General features: G+C 45.6%; 1 protein-coding gene across 25 annotated transcripts in view; it reads left to right on the forward strand.

The window, feature by feature from the left end:
• ABLIM1 (actin binding LIM protein 1) overlaps nucleotides 1-22,697 on the forward strand; it is a 289,882-nt gene that overhangs the window by 98,302 nt on the left and 168,883 nt on the right. Inside the window, exon 1 of one of the 25 annotated variants that reach the window (XR_008957997.1) lies at nucleotides 65-20,636. The exons of 20 other annotated variants lie outside the window; for them this stretch is intronic. The gene's annotated coding sequence lies outside the window, so the exon portion shown is untranslated. Of the gene's footprint in view, nucleotides 1-64; nucleotides 20,637-20,683; nucleotides 21,744-22,697 lie in introns of those variants that run through there. 4 more of the 25 variants (XR_008957999.1, XR_008958001.1, XR_008958007.1 and 1 more) reach the window with 4 other exon arrangements.

Genomic DNA, 22,697 nt, shown 5'->3' on the forward strand with positions numbered 1-22,697 from the left:
CTTTTATAATGCATTCCTCAAAAGAAACACTATCCCTTATGCATAATTAACCGGGGGGGGGGGGGGGAAGGAAAGGAGAATTCTGCAACCTGAGTATAGCTCTGGAGCTAAGTGCTGATGATATTTTCGTCCATGATTTTATAATCTCAGTAACCAGTGTGTCTCTTTCCAAACTAGGAAGAGTGATGGAAAGGAAAGCTCTCTAGCCATACATGCTGTTCTTTCCTATGTTAGAGCGTGGATGGAAAAGATAGTCAAGGCAGCCTCTTGACAGTAGTAAAGCATGACCTCTAGAAGGGCGAGATCTCGACTGTGTTCCTGCCTAGGGTGTGCTCATCTTGTGCGATATTTCCCAAAAAAAGGAAAAAGAGTTGTAATAGTTGGAGAACTGGTCAAGGCTTCTTTTCAGTGAAGCTCGTGAGACCATGGTCACCTGTCCATCTGCCCGGGAAAGAGGGAGAAAGCCCAGCAAGAGTGACCGCACCGGGGAGCTTGCATGCTTGGAATTTATAATTAATGAAGCTGATACTTAGCTGCTCGCTCCTGGTCCAGATCAGGCTAGAATCGGTACAGGAGGCAAAGGCTGTTAGACGTGGTCCCTGCAAACATAGGAACACGAGCCAAAGGAGCCAGAAAGTCAAGTAGACTGCTGCTAATTCCCGGACAGCTCAGAGGAGGGCAGGGCTGGATTATGGTGAGGTGAGGTAGGAGGGTTAACCTCTATGGGGGTGTTTCATTTTGCTTTTTGCAATTATTTTTTAACAGCTTTTTTGAGAAATAATTCATACCCCATACAATTTACCCATTGAGAGCATTTAGAGTATATATGATTTTTAGTTGATTCACTGATATACACTGATACGTGCAACCATCGTCACGGTGAATTTTGGAATATTTTTATTGTCTCAGGAACGCTGTACCATTAGCTATGGCCCCGCTACCACCCTGTCCTTCCAACCCCACCCTTAGTCTTAGGAAACCACTAATCTACGCTCTGTCTCTAGAGATTTCCCTATTCTGGGCATTTCATATGAGTGGAATCGTATGCTTTGTGGTCTTTTGTGTCTGGCTTCTCTCACAGAGTGTGTTTTTGAGTGCTTTATTCCCTGTCACGGCGACGTAGGGTTGCACCGTACGCTCACACCACATTTCGTGTATCCGCTTATCAACTGATGGACATTTGGGTGGTTTCCCCCTTTTTGGCTGTTATGAATGATGCCACTATAACATTCACATACAAGTTTTTGTGTGGACATGTCTTTTCATTTCTCTTGGGTCTGTTGATAGGAGAGAGATTTGCGGGTCACGTGGTGACTATGTCTAACCTTCTGAGAAACTTCCAGACTGTTGTCCAAAGCAGCTGCACCACTTTACACTCTCACGGGCAGCATATGAAGGTTACGATTTCTCCACATGGTTGCCGGCTCTTGTTATTATCTGATTTGTGATTCTACCCATCCTAGTAGGGATGAAGTGGCATCTCACAGTGGCTGTCCTGAGCTTTGACAGGGACGGGGAGGAGTGGCTGCGAGATCGGCGCTAAGGCAGGACAGGGTGGGGACCTGGCAAATGCTGATGTGACAGCTCCTTGGTTCTCGCGTTACCCAGCAGTCTCTGCTTCATCCTTTTTCGGGGGAGCCTGGAGCAGGGATGGAGAAACCATGATGTCTGCTCCCAGCCACCTTATAAGCTACCCTAGAACAACTGTATTCAGAACCAGCTGACCATACCTCTCAAATATCACATTTCCAGCCTGGCGGAAACCTAAATCCCTTTATTGAGGGAAAAGAAGTCTATTCCACAATTAGGGATAAAAACCAAACATGCAGGTGTCTGCTGGAGCTAACGCTTTGTTGTGAATGTGGTTGGTGCTTCTACTGAATGCTTCCACTGAAAGAGATTCAAATCAGATGTTTTTGAACTGAGCTGTTGATGCTCATGAATGAGATAAGGTCTGCCGGGTTGAGAAGGCAGGAAGTCAAGGGGAGACCAGTAACTGTGGTTGAATGAGAGTGTCCTGCACAATGGCTTGTCCGGAGGCTCAATAACAAGAGAACAAGAGAATAAACAGTATCAAAGAGAGCCCTGGCTGGAGGAAAGAGTAACCATTATTGGGATGTCCATATCTCAGTGAAAGCAGATAAGGAAATTGGGGGGATTAGTTTAGTGTGTGGCTTTGGAGTTGGACATTCCAGAATTTCAGTCCCAGCTCCTCTCCTTACTAAATGTGTTATTTGGGGGAAGTTAGTGTCTCTAAGTCACAGTTTCTCCAACCATAGTGTATGCAGAAGAATGCATACCTTCTGTGATTGCTGTGAGCAGGTCCTCCCTTAGGATATATGTGTCCCTGGGCAAATATTTTTTTGTGGAGCCCCTGTGTATATGAACAATTTGAGTCACCTGAAATCAACATGTCAACAGTTTGATCTTGTTCCCGAAATATCATGCCGGCCTGAGGGAGTGATCACTCACCAAAATCCCCTCCTGGAATTGAGTCAGCTCCAGGGCCCTGAGATAATCCCATTGACAGGAGTCCTAGAGCTTCTCAGGGCATCTGGTCAACCCCCTGCGCTGCATGGGAGAGACACAGCGGATCATCAGAGACAGTTCCAAGGAGCAGGCTGTAGTGCCCCACCTAGCTGGTGCCAGGCACCAGAAGGGGACTTAGACATCTTTGAGGAAGGGATGGTTTAGAGCCAGGGGCCCAGCCAAAGGGCAATATCGATTATGAGGATTAAATGAGAACATGCATATCAAAACTGTACGGTACAGGGGCACGTGTAAGCACCCACTAAATTTTAGCTACAATAGTGATACAATAACATAGTTTATTATTTTAAAAATAATGATTTCTGTTGTTTGTCTTCCACTGCTGTGAAGCAATAAAGGCCCAGGCTTTGTGTCGCTGGGGCCCAGAACAATACAGGAAGTGGGATTCCCAGGAAGCCCCCATGTGTGCTCAGAGTATCCTGTTTGGAACAGGTGCTTGGAGGAAGTGCACCCTTCCGCAGCCCTGCGTGTTCCTGTGCTAGCAAAGCCCAGTGCTCAGGAGCCGCTCCTGGCAGGATGCTCGGGGGTATTTGGCAAAGGCGTCCTGCAGCTGCCAGAAAGACCTCAAGATGCTACAGCTTCCTGTTGTCGTCTGGCGCTCCACTCCTACTCTGAGTTGTGCAGGCCCATGGTCTTCAAAGTGTCCCTACACAGACCTGTCCTTTGTCGTCCTCAAAACAACCCTCGCAAGTTGGTAAGGAAGGAACTGTTTTCTCCATATGAGAACAGGAAGGGAATTGGCAAAAAGCGGGGACAAAGTGACAAAGCAACATGTAAGCGAACGTACAGAATAGCTTCTGCGTGTGGATGTAACTCTCTCTGATGGTGACCGCAGTACCATTCTAGAAATACCGCTGTGGGCCTGCCGTGTCTCAGACATTGTGTCAACTGCTGTAGAATTTTTCCTCATTAAATATTCATACTAACTCAACAAAGGGAAGACTACTTTTAGGCTTATTTTGCAGTTAAAGAAACTGAGGCATAGGCTGCTACAAGAGACCTGCCAAAAGTCACATAGGTAGTGAGTGGAAGAGCTAGATTTGGACTTGATGCCAGCTCGGCTCGGTACCCAAGTTTAGGGTCTTGCTCATGTCGCTGTATGGCCTCAGCCCTACGAGCAGAAGGACAGACCATCCCTGAGGTCTGGTGAGCATCGGCACTCACGGTTTTTAGGTAGTAGGACTGACTGAGTGCTCTAGCAACTCCAGTTTGAAGACTTTCATAAACTAAATCGTTGTCCCCGAGAAAATGAGCAAACATTTCTTTTCGCCTGTTCACAAACACAAGCTATCTGTATGGGGTTTCTCTTGGCGTTACTGTAGGGACTGAGATACGTTTTTTTGGGTTTTTTTGTTGTTTTTTGTTTTTGTTTTTGTTTTTAAAGATTTTATTTATTTATTTGACAGAGATAGCCAGCAGAGAGGGAACACAAGCAGGGGGAGTGGGAGAGGAAGAAGCAGGCTCACAGCAGAGGAGCCTGATGTGGGACTTGATCCCAGAACGCCGGGATCACGCCCTGAGCCGAAGGCAAACGCTTAACGACTGCGCTACCCAGGCGCCCCCCTGAGATACGTTTTTGAACCTGGGTCTCTCTGTCTCTGAGCTGTTGTGACTAGTGAAAGTGAAAGAGCATGTTCAGGGCAAGTATCTTCTTGACAAACAAACAAGGAGAGACTGGCACTGTCATCAAACGCCCGAAGGATATCTGGAAAGGGTTCAGTGATCATGTTGTCAGCTGAGTCCAAATCCCAAAGCAGAATGTTCTGGACGGGAGACCAGGGACCAAAGTAGACTTGGCAGTCCCCTCCCTGGAAAAATAATTCATATCCCTGAAGATAGAAAGGTGTTTTTGCTTCAGTTCAAGCACCTGCTGTGTCCTCCTTATTATGTTTGATACACCCCTAGGGACTGTCTTCACTCGGGGTGGTCTCCCCAAGACTCAGATGCTCAGATTTACACATGACTGAAGGAACCTCACGGGTGTTTGTGCCTTGTTGTTTCTTAAAGTGATACAACCTGTTTTCCAGCTGACCTTAACATATAATACTATGATTCTGTAACTTTACTTTTCGTGTCCGCTTCTCAGTCTATTCACTGTCACTAATCCCAACCCCACAGATCAGACTTGTGCGGCAAAGGGGAAGGGCTTCGATATTGAGGGGCTTTGTTGTCTCATTCGAAAAGACACTCCTCAGGACTCTGTGGAGCTTTTCTGTCGAATCTTCCTGGTGCTATTGAGGTGCTCTGTTGGGAAAATGTTTTTAATACCTTGCAAACCTCAGACTAATTGTAAAGGCCCTCCCTTAAATTTGAAAGAAGTGTTTGATCTGGCCACGAAAAACAATGTATCCTGAGAGAGACTGCAAGAAAGAACGTCTGGTTCCTCCCTTCAGCCCTGCTGTCCTGACTGGCGGCTTAGACTCATGTCTGTCCTGAACACAAACTAGTAACAGGGATCTGGGGCTTCCAAGGGGGCTGGCCTCAGTTCTTCCAGCGTGCGGAGTCAAAAGCTTTGACTTTTTATTCCACTGGGGATGGAAATGGTGGGTGCTGGACAGTTTCCTCCTAAGTCTTGGGAAGGCCCCGAAGGAGACAGATTAGAGATTTCATCTGTGTGATAAAGGTTTAGATCATTCGCTTTTTTTTTTCATTCACAGTTAGCCATGACCCCTGCTAGCTTCTCAAGGCTTCCTCTTCCATTAGTTTAATCATATTTCCCAGAATCATAGTTTTAAGCTCTTGACAGTCAGGCCCTGCCTTTCTAGCATGTCCTACCATTAACCCCCAGACGCCCACATCAGGCTTCTTTGTCACAGATGTTTGAAGGCCCCTTTCTCCATGGGGCTTTCTCTGCATGTGCTGTTCTGCTGCCGGCATAGGCTTCCTGCGCCTCTGACTCTTAGGCAGGATTCAGTTTAAGCTCTTCCTTCTCTCGGCAGGCCTCCCTTCCTTCTGGCCTCATCCTCCTCTGGGCTCCTGCAGCATGCTCTGCATATTTCTGTTGGAGTCGCCCATTTCTAATGCACTGTGAGTTCCCCTCGCAGTTTGTGGAGAGAGCCACATTCATATTTTTATTTGATTCTAGGACCTGGCCCAGAAAAGCCTGTAAGTGTGCAAGTGAATGAATGAATGAATATTTGCAGAAATCAGATCACTGTGTTAGACCACAAAGGGCATAAATTGTCCCCCTGCCTTCCAGTAGCTGGTGAGGCTGCGTGGTGCAGTGGCTGTGAGTGTTGGGCTCTGGGATCAGACCGCCCTGCCAGGTTCAAAGCCCAGCGCCATTCCTTATTAGCTGTGTGACCTGGACACGTTACTTAATATCTCTGAGCCTTGGTTTTATCACATGTCGAATGTGGGTGAGACTGCCTGCATTACAGAAATATTATGAGAACTAACAGAAAATATAGATACAGAAGGAGAAAATATACCAGCATTTAGTATAGGGTAGCGTAGGCTCTCAGTCAGTGTGGCCCCCCCTTTCTGCTTCTCTCCACCCCCAAAGTGGGAGAAGCCAAATAAATGGTTAGGTAATAAATACCATTAATTTTCAAAGGAAGGAAAGGTAACTTGGCAAGAGAAAGTAGGATTTGAGCTGGAAAGCAGAGAAGGTATCCCAAAAATACGAACAGAAGGGATATATCTCAATCATATGAAAGTAGAAAGAAAAAAATAGAAGACATTTTTCACTTGGTTTCCTTGCCTGACCCTGCTTGGTCCAGCCTTGTTATTTTGTTTCTTTGTTATTTATTTATTTAGTTGGGTCCAGGAATGTGGACAAGTAACTATTTTCACAGGAAGTCTTCCCAACTAATTTACTTCCTTAAGTAACTAAATATGCTGAAATGTTCCACTAGTTCTAATTATATATACTGAAAAACTAATCTTATTTATTTAGTTGGTTAAGCATCCAACTCTTGGATTCGGCTCACGTGGTGATCTCAGGGTCGTGAGATCGAGCCCCACCTCGGGCTCCATGCTTAGTGCGGAGTCTGCTTGAGATCCTCTCTCTCCTTCATTTTGCCCCTCCCACTGTGTGCACACACACTCTCTCTCAAATTAATAAATAGATCTTTTAAAAAAACGGATCTTATTTAAAATCAGACGGTAAGGTAGTCCGTTTAAATTTATTGTCTGGCATTGTTTTTATCCTGGCTTTAAAAAAAAATTATTTTATCCTAGCTTTAAAAAGACTTTTAAAAAAGTTTCTTACTAAGAGTGGCCTACCTTCACAGAAACCCCTGGTTTAGCATCATTGGCTAAGGATTGTGGGGTATGGCCCAGGGCTCAGGATTATAGACTCCTGTTAATTGAGTGAGTCAGACATGGGTCTGGAGTGGCCCTGGGAGGCAAGACAAAGGCTGCCAATGGAAGGTAGCATAGGCGTGTGCTATTCCTTAGGAGGTAGAGGCAGCCAGGAGAGTGAGGACTCCTTTCTCAGCCTTTGGAAGGCACCACACCCAGAACGTGTTCGAGGAACCCTTTGCAGAATCAGAATTCATGGGACCTTCACATTTAAATATGCTAGAACTCCAGATGAACTATGGTATGCGTTAGAATTCTAGATGTTTCTGAAAGGTAGAAATGAAACTTGGATACCAACACCCTCCTAAGGGAGTGGGAGATCGAGGCTCAGAGAAGTAAAATGACTTTCCCAGGGTCTGTCATACTAGGTAGAGGTGAGATTCGAGGAAAAATGAGGCTTCTTTCTCCCCCATTAACATTGCAGAAGAGAAGACCAAAGTGTTCTCAAATTGTTTCTGGTTTAGCTTGAGATTCAGCTCAGGTGAAACGTTGCTGGGAAGCCCCACCAGACTTCCCTTCGTTGGGGGCCATCCTGTACCACACAGTTGTTCATTCGTGGATGGGTATGTGTGTCTATGTGTCTCTCCCTACTGGGTAATAAGGTTCTTACGGGCAGGAACGTTGCCTTGTTCCTCCGGCGTATAACACAGTGCGTGATAAATGAAAGCACTTCATACATTTTAAAAATTCAGAGATAATTCACACACCATAAAAACATACCATTTTAACTCGTGCAATTCTGTGGCTTGTTTAATATATTCACGGGGTTGTACAACTATCATTCCGTCTAATCCCAGGGCATTTTTATCACCCCTAAAACAACCCTGTATCCATTGGCAGCCAGTGCCCTGTTATCAGCACCCCCGCCTCCCAGCCCCAGGCAGCTACCCATCTACTTTCTGTCTCTGTTGTCTATGGATTTGCCTCTTCTGGAATTTCATAACATTGGATTCATACAACATGTGGCCTTTTGTGTCTGGCTTCTTTCACTTAGTATAATGGTTTCACAGTTCATCAGTGTTGTAGGGCATGTCTGTACCTTTCTATGGCCAAACAATATTTCATGGTACGGATACACCACATTTGGCTTACGTGTTTATTGGATGGTGGACATTTGAGTTGTTTCTGCTTTTTGGGCATTAGGAATGTGCAATGAACGTACGAGTGCGAGTTTTTGTATGGACATATGTTTTCAGTTCTCTTGGGTATGTACCTAGGAGTGGGATTGCTGGGTCATATGGTCACTCTGTGTTTAACTTTTTGAGGAACTGCCAAGCCATTGTCCCCAGTGACTGAACTATTTTGCATTAAAATTGTACTTAATACAATTCTAAATTAAGTCAAAGCTCCAACACAAAAGTGGGATAATCAGTTTTCACTAAAATAAAAAATCCCATATGGACCTTCACGTCTGTTTACATCCTGTATCTTGGCCCTAATATCCCCACTACTTAAAGGTCTGCAAACACATTATGTACAAAGGTAGGACCTTTACTCTGAGATAGTAATTGGCTGGTTTCCTTATTATGCTGCGGTACCCTCAAGTCTTATTTGGTTGCTGTTTAGAGATCTTTCCTCATCCAAGTTCTGTAGCCGGAGATAGCAACTGAAATGAATCAGGACATTAGAGACGATCTGACTCACAGTGCTCAGAAAAATCCAGCTCACCAAGGTCTACATGCGGCCCAGTGGACAGGGAGAATTCTCATGACAGAAAATGGGTCCCCACGGGAAAAAGATAAGCTTGGGAAGAAAAGCCAAATACTTGGAGCCACGGCCATCACCCATCCTCCTCCCTTTCTGTCCGTCACTACTCAGATCATTTTGTAAGGTCATTTTTGACATCACCAGAATATTCCGGGGTGTTTAACATTTGCTCCTCTTGTGGGACAATTCTCAGTTCTGTTTCATATCACCCTTTTCCCTGAAGTACTATCATGTGATTCTAGTATGTAACAGAACATTCATCTGTTATCTTTTCCTCGGGCAGGACCTGTCCTTGAAGGGTACCGTCAAACTCTGTAATCACTTGGGAGCCGGCCCTGCTCCCTGATTGTTAAGGTCGTCAGTAGGTCCAGGAGTATCCTTGATGAAAATACCATGTGATGTTAATTTTTTAGTAATACTTCAGCTGAGCTTTGCTCCAATGTAGATTGTGCTTCCATTGGTCTATTTTAAGAGTTTAAAGGGGATACAAGCAGCAGGTTCTAACACATTTTTGGTTGGCTTCTCTGTCTCGGTACAGGAGTGGTCTAGTTCATTTTCTGTCTGGGCCGCTGGTGGGAAGGGGTGAGCCCAGTGCAGCAAGCATTCCTTCCCTCAGACCTTTATAGCATTTTCTCAGTATTGCTCATCCCAACCCTCCCGCTACCTCGTTAGCATGATTTAGGTCCTTGTGCTCTTCACCGTACCCGGATGTAAGCTCATGGAGGGCGCCATCGAGGCGTCTTTGATCTCTAGACCTTTGGCCTCACGGAGGTGATGTTATGCATATTGTAGATGCTCAGTAAACACTTGTTAGCCTAATTCGTGAGTCAACTAATTTCTTTCTTTTCATGATTCCCTGATTTGTGCCCACTTTGCTTTCAGCGGTGTGGTGCGGTGGCTTATGGCCATTCTTGTGGCTTTAGTGCTTTTTCCTGTGTGGAAACGTAAAAGCCAGTGAAGCCTACTGGTAAAGGCTCATCACTATTAGTATATTTTGTTCTGGAAGGGAGAAACTGTATCGTACAATCCAGATCCCAAACCAAACCCGGTTTATGTTCTAAATATCTCTCTTCCTGTCCTCCTTCTGAAACCCTAACAAATCCAGTACATATGCAGTGTTTTCTGTCTTGCTGGGGACTGGTGAGAAGGGAGAATGGGAACAAAACTACCTTCTTTACCGTTTCAGAAATACCGCCAACTTGACACGTGGTGAATCGTAGTATTAGCACAGTCTCTGGTTGGATTGTAGAAATGTTCATCTCATGGATATATGTAAATACAACAGGACATCATTATAAAATGACTCATTCCCATAGAACTTGATAAATGATATAAATCACATCCTTCCCCCTAAGCTTCCCCCTAGAACTGCGGGCTAACGGACATTTGGGGTCCTGTGTGTTTAGTTCTCACCCCTGTTAGCAGAGTTAATCCAATAGGTTCATTTACATATTCTAAAGGAAGAAGCACATTAGCATAGTGTATGTGCCTCCAAATTCCATTATGTTTGTACAGTAAAATGATCCAATGAATCATTGATTCGCCTGAGAAAAAAACAATATATTATGCCTGATGAGCATATTTGATGACTTCAGAGTATTCTATTTAGAATCTGCCTCTGATTTAAAGTAGAGGACTGGTTGAAAGTGATCAGAGGATTGAGACCAATTTTTCTTTCTTTTGTATCACAAAGATATGAATAACTTAGATTCTCTTTTGTTTTGAACTCCCCCAAAAAGCAGACCCTGAGACAAGGAGTTGAGGGCAAGTTATTTATTTAGAAGGTGATCCCAGGAAACACTGGTAGGAGAGTGAAACTAATAAGAGGTAAATTATCAAACTAGTTACCAGTGTGGGGAGCCCAAACTGAGCTACTTGGGAACTCGGGGAGATCATGTAGATATGCCTCAGAGATATCCCAGCTGGGCCATTGATCTACCTACCACCTCCCCACCTGTCATTGTTTGAAAGCAGCTTCCAGGTGCATTAACTCACCCATCACGAGGTTTCTAGTAACCACGCTTGAATTGTAGAAGTGAATGCCAAGGAGATATGAGCAAACAACAGAGGGGGGAATGGATAGTCTAAGAACATAAAGAAGTTTCGTAGGAACCCAGGAGATGCTGAACAGCCAGGCCTCAGGAAGTATAAAATTCCAGTCCCCTCCAGGACCATCAGTTCAGTTTTAGGGAATGTCCTATTCTCCCTCCCAGTTGACTTCCTCTGACGCTCTACCCCTCAGAATTTTGGTATCCACATGGCACTGTGAGGTGCACCCCTGGTTTGGACTTATTTGACCTTTTAATACAAGTACCCACCACTGACTGAGACTTTTCTATATGTCTCTTAGTTCAGATTACCAAGAGTGAAAACCTAATTGGCCCAGCTCATCTTTTTCAAGGCAGAATATAAATTGTAAGTGTTTGGCCAGCTGATGTATGGGTTTTCCAATCCCCCCAACCATCCAGTGTCTACTAATGATCCAGTCAGCCATGGCCAAGGTGAGAAGTCATATGGCTCAGTGTCTAGGCAAAAGAGGGGGAGAATGGGAACAGAAAAGGAATGGATGGGGCAGGGTCCCCCAAAGCATGTGGTTACACCTGGACAAGTCTCTGTGTTGATAAATGAAAGTCTTGTCATGAGGAATTTCATGGCATTTTCACGAATATATAGACTAAATAACTAAAAAGATAAAATAAAACCCTATATGGCTATCTTTTGAACCAGTGTATCATCTTTCTGGAGGAAAGATGCTGTGGAAATCTTAGATATAAATAAAGTAGCAACAGTTTTGGTTCTTGAACTAAGAATCTGGGGGAAAAAATCAGTAAAAAGGCAAAGGTGTACCATCTCCCTTTTCCTAAAGAATGCCAGAGATAACATTTGCCTTACCAAGTCCAAGAAATGAGAGCGGACATATAACAACAGTGATGAGACTGTTCATTATCTCTAAGTGCAGATGAAGCCATTGGGTGATGTGCTTTCAGACTGTTCTAGAAGATGCCAACACTGAGAATCTTGGCTAGTCTGGTGCAGGTCAGTCTCTTCCTGCCGTGAAAACCAGGACAGTAGCCCTCTGGGACTTGTCTCCTACCCACCTCCTGATTTTTGTCAGTCATGACATTGTTTTCAGATTGTTCTTTGCCTTCTTTGCTCAGAACATTCCCATTTCCTTCTGAACCATAACCCAGTAATTCGGGTATCAGGTCCCTATTTAATAGAATCCGCTGCTCGTGACCAGTCCTTTTACAAGAGCTGCACTCCTGAGTGCATGTTAACTCATTTCGGGATCGGCTTGATATTGTTGTTAAGCTGTTTTTCCAAGAAGGGTGGGTGGAGGTGTGTTTCCTGAGCCCTCTTGTGTTTGTGGTGGTTTGACTGTTGCCTTCATGTCTGAACATTTTGACTGAATGTAAGGTTCTTGGGAAACTTTGCTTCTCAAGACTTCCAGGTATTGTCCCATGGTCTTCTACCCATCAGTGTTGCTGTTGAGAAGTTGGAGGTGAACCTGAGCTTTTCTCTTTTTGTGGCTTATAGGTTTTTTCTGCCTGGATAAATGGAGAATGATGCCCTTTGAAGTTCAGAAGCTCAGGCTAGGACTTGGACTTAGCGTTCTATGTCAAAATTTGCCAAAATATTGTATCTATACTCATTAAATCTGCAAGTTCAAACCTATTTTTTGTTAAGATATTTATTTGAGAGAGAGAGCACGAGCACAGGGGAGAGAGGGGGAGAAGCAGACTCTCTGCTGAGCAGGGAACCTGATGCGGGGCTCGATCCCAGGACCCCAGAATCATGACCTGAGCCAGAGGCAGCTGCTTAACCGGCTGAGCCACTCAGGCGTCCCTCAAACCGCTTTTCATTTCTAGGAAGTCCTTGTGGGTTAATCTTTGAATATAGTTTCTGCTTCTTACACTCTCCACATCTAGGACATGAGGGTTTTTTAGAGTCTTCTTTATGTTGAACATCTATTGACTTTCTCTCATTGTTTTAGGTGCTTTGTCCTGCATTCACTGAGATCATTTTAAGCTCGTCCCTATGCTAGCAAGTGGCTGTTATCTCAGTGTCTGTTCTGTTCTTTGGTGTTTCATTTATTGCTATTGATACAATCTTGGGCCTCAGTGTTTATTCCTTATTTCTATCATCTTTTCCTTCATCTCATTTTGTCGTGTCTTGATCTCACTCTGAAGCTCTTTTTTTAATTTCATGCACCAATGCAACATTCTGCGTCCACACCCCACCCCCCACCCCCCGCCCTTTCCTCTGGTCACCACACAGAAGCCTGGATGATCCTGACCAGGAAATGGCCATCAGATAGTGTACCTTTCTCTGCTCAAAACCTCCAGGGGATTCCTGCCTCACTCACTTATAAAACCCAAGGTCTTTGCCAGGACCTGTGGGCCTCAGTGCCTCCAGCCTCGCTGGCCTCCAGGGGGCCTTGGACACACCAGGTGAGGTCCACCTTATGACCTTCGCTCTTACCATTCACTCTGTCCGGAGTGCTCTTCCCTCAGATGTCACATCGCTTACACTCCCACCCCCGTCAGGCCTGCTCAGATGACACTTTCTCCAAAGAGGCTTTCCTGGGCCACCTGCTAAAAACCCCATTCCTTCCCCCAGCACGTTCTTTTCCAGCCTCGATTTCCCCCCAGAGTTCCTATCATTTATATCATTTATATATTGTTTGCTTATATATTTTATTATATCAGCATCCCTCTCCCCAACTGGAATGTAAGCGCCATCCAGAAAGATTTCTCTTTCGTTTGCTGTGATATCCCAGCACCTGGAACAGGTTCTGACAGTCAGTCGGTACTTGCTGAATGAGTGAGTGGGTGGAGGAGAACGACTTTGTCTTCCTGGGAGGATTTCCTGATGCTGACGTCCACTCTTGCTTTAATGGCGGGCGTCACACGCCTTCTCTCATTTGGCAACAAAGGTCATATACCGAGGGATCAAGAGGTATTAAATTCTTCAAGGCATTATAAGGTGTGTCCCCCAGACTCAATACTTTCAAAGGCTCCTGATATCCTGAAATGGTTTTGAAAACTGGGATTTTGCCATTTTCAAGCCTATCCTATCTTGCTGTAAATTGATGAAGCAGTAAGAAGTGAAACCGTAACAATCGTTACTGCCTTTCCTCGTACTCGGGCGTAGTGTGGGGCACTTCCATCTCATACAGAACGTCTCTCACCCTCACCCCACGCCTGGCACAGAATTTGCAGGGCCCTGTGCAAAAGGAAATGTGGGGCACCTTGTTTAAAGTGCAGGAATCAAATACCATTAAAGGTACTAAAATAGAGGGGTTCCTGGGTGGCTCAGTCGGTTAAGCGTCTGCCTTCAGCTCAGGTCATGCTCCCAGGGTCCTGGGATTGAGTCCTGAGTTGGGCTCCCTGCTCAGCGGGGAGTCTGCTTCTCCCTCTCCCTCTGGGTGCTGTCTCTCTTGCTCTCGTTCTCAAATAAAAGTAAATAAAGTCCTTTAAAAAAAGGTACTAAAATATAAAGCCTTTTTCCTTATTCCACACTCTTTCTCACCTTGTCATAGTATTTTTATTTGCAGTTAGATGTCCCAAGTAAAGTAAAATTTTACTTTTTAAATTGTTAAAAATTTTTATTTATTTATTAGAGAGAGAGCACAAGTGGGAGGGGCAGAGAGAGAGGGAGAGAGAATCTGAAGCAGACTCTGTGCCCGACGGGGGGCTCCATCTCACAACCCTGAGATCACGACCCGAGCGGAAACCGAGAGCGGGCAGCCCAACCAACTCCACCACCCAGGCGCCCCTGAAGTAAAATTTTAAATTATTAACATGAACTGGACCGTTCATGTTTATATTGTGCAGTGCTCATTTTAAATGCCAATAGAAGAGCATTTAGCTCACGTGGAATCCCTGAAATTACACAGTCTCATAGACTATAGATCCATATGTGTTTCACTCTTTAAGGAAACGTGGGGATTTACACAGAGCTAACTCACCTGTTCTAATTTTGCCTCTTGATGCACGCACGTTCCGCCAGGGCCCTCTGTCTTTGGCTTACTGATGGAAGGAAGGGGCAGTGGGTTGTCCTACCCTTCCCTTTCTTCTCCGTCATCATTTTCAGTGCAGGTGGTTGGCTAATACAAGGAGGTGACATGAGTCAGAAAGGATAGGATAGGGTTCCCTGGTGGGTTCTTTTCTGGACTATCATTGCCTTTGTTCTACATTTGAAGCAAGTGTTCCGATTGGAATGGAAATGGACCTCTCAGCACCCCTCTTTATCCAGCGGTAGATGTAACTGCACTTACCTTGCCCTCGCCCGCAGTCTCCCTGAACTGCTCCCTGCATGCGTCTTGGGTCCACTGGAGTCCTGTGTTCATGGCGCCCTGTCAATGGGGTGGCAGGAGTGGCGTCACACATCCAGCATCTGTCTCGTCTGCTCACGTGCAATCCGTTGTCCCAGCAGATGTCTTCGACAAAACACAAGTTCAGAGATAAAATTCTTACAATATCAATGAGACAAGAGCAAAGCATTAAACCAAATGGAGGGCCCTTCTGAGCACGGCCTGCATGAGCCCACGGGCTGCATGCCCTGGAAGCGGCCCAGTCCCCACCGCCTCACCAGTGGGGCGTGTTATTACCCTTCACAGAGGAGACTGCTGAAACCCAGAGACAGCAAAGGGGCCCGAGGTCACTCAGCCTGTGGCGCAGCTGGGATTCAAACCCTGGCTGTGTTTGATCAGGCTGCTTGTGTGGCCAGCGTGACAGAGTGGCATAACCACTGGGTAGAGGTAAGGCATTAGGAGTTTTGACCCATTTCTAAGTAATTGAGTAACCTTGGGCAAGTCTGCCTTAGGACTTAGTTTTCATCGTACAGGAAATTGATGCCTATTTTTTCCCACATGGTATAGTGTTTTCCAAACAGTGTTGGGTGCACAGCCCCTTCTCTCCTTGCACCAAAAACTGGAGAAACTGAGACGCGTGTTGGGTGACAGCAGTGCCCTTCCGGTGGTAGCAAATGGGGTATGGCCGTGCACGTGGCATGCTTCGTTTGGCCTGTCCCACACATGATGGCTGAAATGGCAGGGCAGAGTGAGAGAGAAGTTATTTGCTGGCAGTGGCGGTGGGCTTCATTTGAGTTGTAAGACTAAATGAGGGGGCTAAATGTAGGCTTTGTAAAACCTGCAGACATTCTCTGATCCAGCTCCCTCCTGCCAATGTTTTAAATTGTTTTTCTTTGTAAACCATAGGAACGCTAGGCTTTGAGAATGACTACACAGGATGGGTAATTGAATTGTATCTTAAAAAACGTGCTATGTGGATCTGGGTACCATCCTCCCCTGTCCAGCCAAGGACGAGCCCAACAGGCCAAAGTTATGATGCCGTTTACCTAGCAGGGCCTATCGTAAGGAGTCCGAGAACTAATGAAGGATAAGGTATCAAGAGAAGATTGTTCTGTACAAACAAGGTGAAATGCAACATCATTTCTACTGTGCCGGGTTTTATGGAAATGCCAAAGAAGTCACTGTACATTGAGTGCATCTTGACTGAAAAAGTGGGGGGGGGGCGGTACAGGGAAGGAGAGGCTCTTTCATGACCTCTGTGAAAGGGAAGGTCCAACAGAGCAAAGGGGGGGCCCATGGTTTGGGATTCTGACAAATCTCTTTCCTCGTGTGTGAAGTGTAATAATATTATCTCATCCAGTTGGTATGGGGATTAAATGAGGTGATAAGTGTAAACAGACTAGAATGGTGGCTGGCACATTATAAACATTCTGTAAATGGTGACAAAAGTAGTTCTGAGGGTTAGTTAAAACCACTACCTGGTTACGTTTCTTTTCAGCTTGCTCTCTCTCCAAGGTGAATTATGGGTTTGCATCTTGGCAAATACTTTCAAGCAACTGCTAAACTGACTTACGTATGAGACAGAATTTACTTTTATTTTATTTGAGTTAGATTTTTAAATCAGTCCATTTGACTGTAAAAATGAAAAAAAAAAATGAATACTTATCTAGCATTTTGACTTGCTATGATGAGCTAGGGACATTTATTGTTAATATTCATCAAATATTGCCATTCTTACTTTGTGCCTATCACTGTGTGAATACAGATACTCACGTGTGATCCCTTCCCTCAGAAAGCCCGAAGCATTTTGCAAAAATAGACATGTAAATCCTTCACTGCACTCTGGTCAAGCCCAGAGTGCACTAAGGACCAAGAAAAAGGGAATGTTGCTAGGGAAGCCATCCCAGTTCCAGATGATAGAAAGTGACTTGTTTTTCCCCACTACCTATATTTCTGCCTAGAAAATATTAAAGAAAAAAAGATAAAGCTAATAATAAACTTTTTAAAGGGCCTTTTCCCAAGGAATTCAGAGCTATTTCTGTATTTCTGGTGAACTTCTCACATGCCTCCAATTAGGCTAAAATCCGTGAAACTCTTTACTATCAAGAGATCCTTTGAATTAGGATAATAGGTTCCAGTACACATGCAGGGACATGGCTTGTTTTAGGCTCACTCTACAGTTTATATCCTTAGTGGATTATTTATAGGAAGCTTTAAATATACCTTAGTAATTTTTCTTAAGCTGCAAACTATTGCTCAGGTCTAAATTCAGAAACTGGCTTCTGAGAAGGACCATGGGGGAAGTGTTGCATTCAAATGTGAAATAATTCTACTTGAAGAATTCACGGAAAAGAACTTTGGTGGGCATCGATTCCATGAGATTCATATGGAAAAAATCCTAGGAATTCTCCGTTGAGGACATGAGAGTAGCATCAAGAGGGCTCAGACATTTAGGAATTTGTCTCAGGCCGTATGAAACTCTGGAATCATCACTTCCAATAAATTTCCATAAGATCGCAGTGAATGTCCGGACGATTGTTATTTTAGCCAACGGAGAGGGGTTGCTTTTTAGATGTGGCAGCGCGGTGTGTAGCTGTGTTTGTACTTCTCATATGCATTCACCTCCTGCTTTACAGGCCAGGGTGCTAGGCCAGTGGTCCTTAGTCACCTAGGGGGCTGGCTGCAGCTCCAGCCTGCTCTGCGGAGAATCTGAATCATCAGGTCTTGGGTGGGAACCAGGTGTCTGCATTTAAAGCACCCCTCGTATTTCCATCGCTGGAGGTCTGCCCTCTCCCAGGGGGAGCCTAGAAAAGCATGAAACCCTACTTGCCTTCACGGAACTCACAGCCTCGTGGTGGGCATGAAGCCATTACTACAATCCCAGATGGTTGGAGTTACTTAAAATGCTGTGCGTGGGATGTACATGGCTATCGTTTTATTCTATGTATCAGGGAGATATTTAAATAAACTAATAAACATAAACAGTTTCTGGACATGCATACACCAACCCACCTAACTGGAGGGAGGAGGCACTAGCGTTGGAAACAGACCATGGCAGACTTTGAGATGAAGCCAAAGTCTTCTGAACTTAATTTGGAAAGAAATAGTAGCTCAGGCTTGAGACTCTAACCATATCAGTTCTAGGGTCCTACCTCCCTGGTGCGGCATTCAGAGCCCTCTGTGACCTACCACCCAGACCTTAGCTTGAGCCTTTCCCTCTTCCCCAGGAGCCGTGAGCTGCTTGACACCTTCTTGCTCCCCACTACCTCCACTTGGAATGAATGATCTTTCCCCCTTTCTTCACATGGCAGCCCTTGCTTGTCCTCTCACTCCTCCTGGAAGTCTCTCCCCGCTCCCAGTTTGGGATTCAGCACTGCCTGGAACCCAGGGCACCCTACTTCTGTCTTTAACACCTTCCTAATTTCATCGAGAACATTCGTGTGTATGCATCCCTTCCACCAGATGTTAAGCAACTACAGAGCAGTGGTTTCTCTCTTCTTGTGTTCGAACTGCCGGCCCAGTAGGACCTGGCACACAGCAGATGCCTGTAAATGTCTGCAGTGAGGGTGATTGATGTAAACATTACATAGAAAGCAAACAAGGAACTCATTCGTGAATTTTCTTTCCGCGGAATTCTGCTAGAAAGGATTTTGCGTGCTCTTTGGCCAATGGGTCCAAATGCATTGAGGGATGTGTGATACCTAGAAACCTGGGGTCCTGAAGTCAAGGAGGGGTCCTGGAATTCCTGCCGTACAGGTGCACAAGCAGTAGGCAATCTGTGGGAGGAAGAGGACAATGAGGAAGTGGACTGTGCCAGGTGGCGTGTTCGGGTTGCAACATTTCCCTCCCCTTTGGCATAGCTTCTATTGAAATGATGTACTCTCGAGTTTTTGCCAAGAGTGCCTGTATGCAGGCAAAGCTTTTCTCACCCACGAGATGGTTCCTGTCCTTCGGTCACTTGTGGACAACCCTGGCTTCGTTTTGTGAGTGAATGGAGAAGGCGCCAGGGAGTCAGTTTGGATGAATAAAACAACAAATAAAACCTAGGGCTGGTGTCTGTATTAAGAAGTCTTATTTGGGTGGAATGAGATGGAGATAAGTTCTTTGGAAATCATCTCTAAAAATAGGAATAAAGAGTCCTGCCATCTTGTGAACCTTGCATTTTTCATATTTTTCTTGATTTATTTTGCTGCACTGTAAAGTAAAAGAAAAGATCAACGTCTTGGTTCTGTTCTCTAAGCTCTGAACTATTCGGCCAGAGGCAAGGAGACAAAAACAATTTAGTTTTACTCTCCCACATTCCAAAAATAACTTTAGTAATACCCTCTTTGGTTATCTTAAAAGTGCCCAGTGGATGCTTTTATCCTAAAGTAGCAGTGTCTGATTGTTGGGGGACTTTAGCCATATGACTGTTATTTAGCAACTAAATGCTGGTGACTCATTCACTTTGTGGTGCAGGAAAATTCTTTCCATGGAAAACGCAGGAGGGAGGGAATCTCTCTGAACCACTCTGTTGTATTTTCCTATAGAAAAGGCTTCTCTGAAAAGGAATAGGCACCAAATGTCACTCTGCGAGCTTAGTCTCTAAAGCTGCCAGAGAGCCTTTCTCAATCAGGGTTTCTGCGCACTTTATCCACCCAGGTATACAGGTGGGTTCAGAAGTGTAACAAGGGACCAGTTTGGTTAATAAAGCTCAGGATTAAAAATTGCCATGCTGACTAAAAGAGAAATTGAACTGATTGCATTTATAGTACCTGGAACATTTAATGCAGGATTGGATTTGGACTAGAAACCCAATGGGGTTTTACCGCCATGCACCAATTGGGCGAGAGGAAGAGAGGGAAGGAGGGAGAAAGACGAGAGAGCCCTGCTCCCTTAGCTTTGAGCAGAATAACACGAAAGCCTTGGAGAGAAGTGCCTCAGAGCCTATGCCACAAAAATATAATAAAATAAATTCACCTGCTAGGCTCACAGCACCAAACTCATTCCACTTCTCTGAGCTTAATTTTGCTTGTCAGCATCTGTTTATGAGCTCTGAGGGTGATTAGGGGTGGGAGAAGCAGACGAGTGCAGGTTTAGTGCATGAAAATCTGGGAATGTAAAGGGCTTTTCACTCTTGAGCCCTGCCTGTCTCTCTGGACTTGTGCCGTTGCGCTAACGCTTGGCTCGTATGTAATGAATGGAGGTTGAAAAAGCTGTTTCCAGGCTCTTCAGTACTTACCCTCCAGCTGGCTGCTGACTGAGGAAAAACCTGACCTGTGGGGCTACAGTGGGGGCAGGGAGCAGTGTGGGCAAAGTATGTTTCGTAGAAAAGACGATTCAGGGGTTGGAGGGGACTTAGCCCTTACAGGCTGAGACACTCAAGCTATTAATAGTAAAGCCCTGAGTCACAGATGTAGGAATGTCACAGCTGCTTGAGATCTGCTACTGTTACCCATCAGCAAACCAGCAGTGAAGGGCTCCTCACCCCGCTAAACCTCATTCGGGCTGTAAACAACAGCCCAAAGATGAGGCAGGTTGATTGACTTCATTCGTCTCTGTTACCCTGGCTCTCTTAGACCCAACACGTTACAATATTTGCAGTAAATACAGTCTAATACTGGCTGTGCGTTCCGGTTGGGAAAGACGTGTTGGCCATCTGCTGCTCTGCCGGAGCAGGGCTGCGTCTGTCTGTCTCCTGCTCATCCCATTTCTCCCACACGGTGGATGTATGCAACCTGACGCGTGGCGGGCCGAATGATCTGGGTTCCGGAGACAGGTGCTGGAATGGGGTGGGTGTGGGCTTCGCAAACCCAGAAGTCCTCTGCTCCCCGGAGACTGACCTATGACCCCGTGGGTCAGAAATCAAAAGCCTTGCCAGCCACTGCGGCTGCGCCACGCTAAGTGGGGGGTGGTGAGTGGTGCGGGTGTGGCTGTTTGACCCCCACTTTGTGGCTAGGGTTCCTCCCTACATACATATATATCCGAGGGGCTTGTCTGGAAAACTCCAATGAAGCAGAGCGAAAGTGGATGCTCGGAATCCTGCCTAACTGGATAAGTCAGATTTTTGCTTTGATCCTGAATTTGATCCTGGAAGGAACTGAATCCTGAAAGATTGTCTTCCCAGGCTGGCTCTCATTGTCCCAGTCCCCTCCCGCTTCTCCCCCCATTCAGGAAAACCGTGTCGGGCGGGGGCGGAGGTGAGCGCCAGCCCCATCTTGATTCATTGTAATTGAGCCTCCAAAGTTGAAGCAAATGAACTTGGAGTCACTGGCATTGTTCTCTTTTTCTACTATGTTTTCTACTACTGTTTCTCTCTTTTTCTAATTTTATTTACTCAGTGTGTCCGAAAGAATCTGGAATAAGAGTTGGGAGCAGTCATAATAGGAAACTAATGAGCTAACAATTGACTAGTTTTATTTATCCAAACAGTCCCTTGTTTGTTCCTCGGCCCCCCTCTTCTGGCAATCATTTATCAGACCCCGGGAGGGAGCGTTCTGCTGCCCGCTTTCTCGGCCTCCGCGCGAGGAATGCAAAGTGGTGTCAGTGACCAGAGATTAGGACACTGGAATTTTGCATTTGTTACAGAGGCAGCTGTAGCGAGTGGTTTCGGCCCAAGGGCAGAGTCCCCCGAGCAGGGAGCAGGGCGCGGCCGCCACTCGGCGGCGATCGTGGGGCGGGCACGGGAGCTCGGCCCCCCGGGGTTGGGGGCGGGATTTTAGAAAGCAGCAGCCCCGGACTTCGCGAGTGGATGCCGGGGGATTTTCCTCGCAGCGTCTACAGCCGCGGATCTGTCTGCCCAGGAGCGCTCCCACTCCTACACTTTATTCCTCTTTCCTTCGGCGCTGCTAGCCAGAGGACCCGGTTGCCATGGTGAAGGAGAAAGGTAATTATAAATATCGATCCCTGTGCATGGTTGCAGAAGTTGCAATGGTGCTGCAGGGCTCGGCCACCTAATAGGGGATGATCAATCGAAAGCCAGGCAGACATATTCTTGGGGCGAGAACCTCCGTATTGTGAAGTCATTAAGAACCTTTAATTTAGCCACGGCGTCTGAAACACATCCTCTTTCTGGAGTGTTTGCACAGCTGAGCTCCTGGATGCGTGTCTCTTTTGATGGGTGTTGCATCTTGAAATTTTTGTTGTGTTTGAGAGTTGCCTTCCTGCCCCCATCCCAGCCTTCATTCTCTTCCTTACCTCGCTCCCATCAGTCAGTTAATGAGGATGTGTAATGAAAGGGTCCTTCTACGAGGTTTCCGTTGCGCTGGGACATGCCCCAAGCAGAGCTGGGATGGGCTGAAAAGAGAAGCGAGCTGTTTTGATCACCTGGCATTTCAGCGGCATCCCTAATCACCCCTCCAAACACCTTTTTAAACGATGCAGTGTGTGTCAAAGCTGGCAAATGAAGCGGCAAGGAGAATGCCAAAAGGGAGAGGGTGGGGTGCTCTGTGCAGGTGTACGTTATTTATGAACTGGGCGTGGTCCTGAAATGCGGGTTAAATCTTTCCGAATTATAGTTTAAATTATTTGTTTATCTGGAACATGTAAAAGAACACAGCAATCCTTGATTTTACTTATCCAAGTAATATATAAAATATATCTTAGAGTGAAATGCTGCAGAACAGAGAGCAAAAAGTGAAAGCCTCTCGTCCCTACCCTGTCGGCCTCAATTTCCCCCGTCTCTAGAGGTGAGATTAATATTGTGTGTCTTTCCAGACAAGATAGGAATATAAAAAAGGGATCGTTCTATCATTTTTCTGTGACTTGATTTTTTTTCCCTCTTAATAATATGTCTTAGGACCTTCACCACATGATTTTATAATGTGAGTAGCCACCCTTT

This window comes from Ursus arctos, unplaced genomic scaffold (assembly GCF_023065955.2).
Source record: "Ursus arctos isolate Adak ecotype North America unplaced genomic scaffold, UrsArc2.0 scaffold_7, whole genome shotgun sequence".
Classification (NCBI taxonomy): Eukaryota; Metazoa; Chordata; class Mammalia; order Carnivora; family Ursidae; genus Ursus; species Ursus arctos.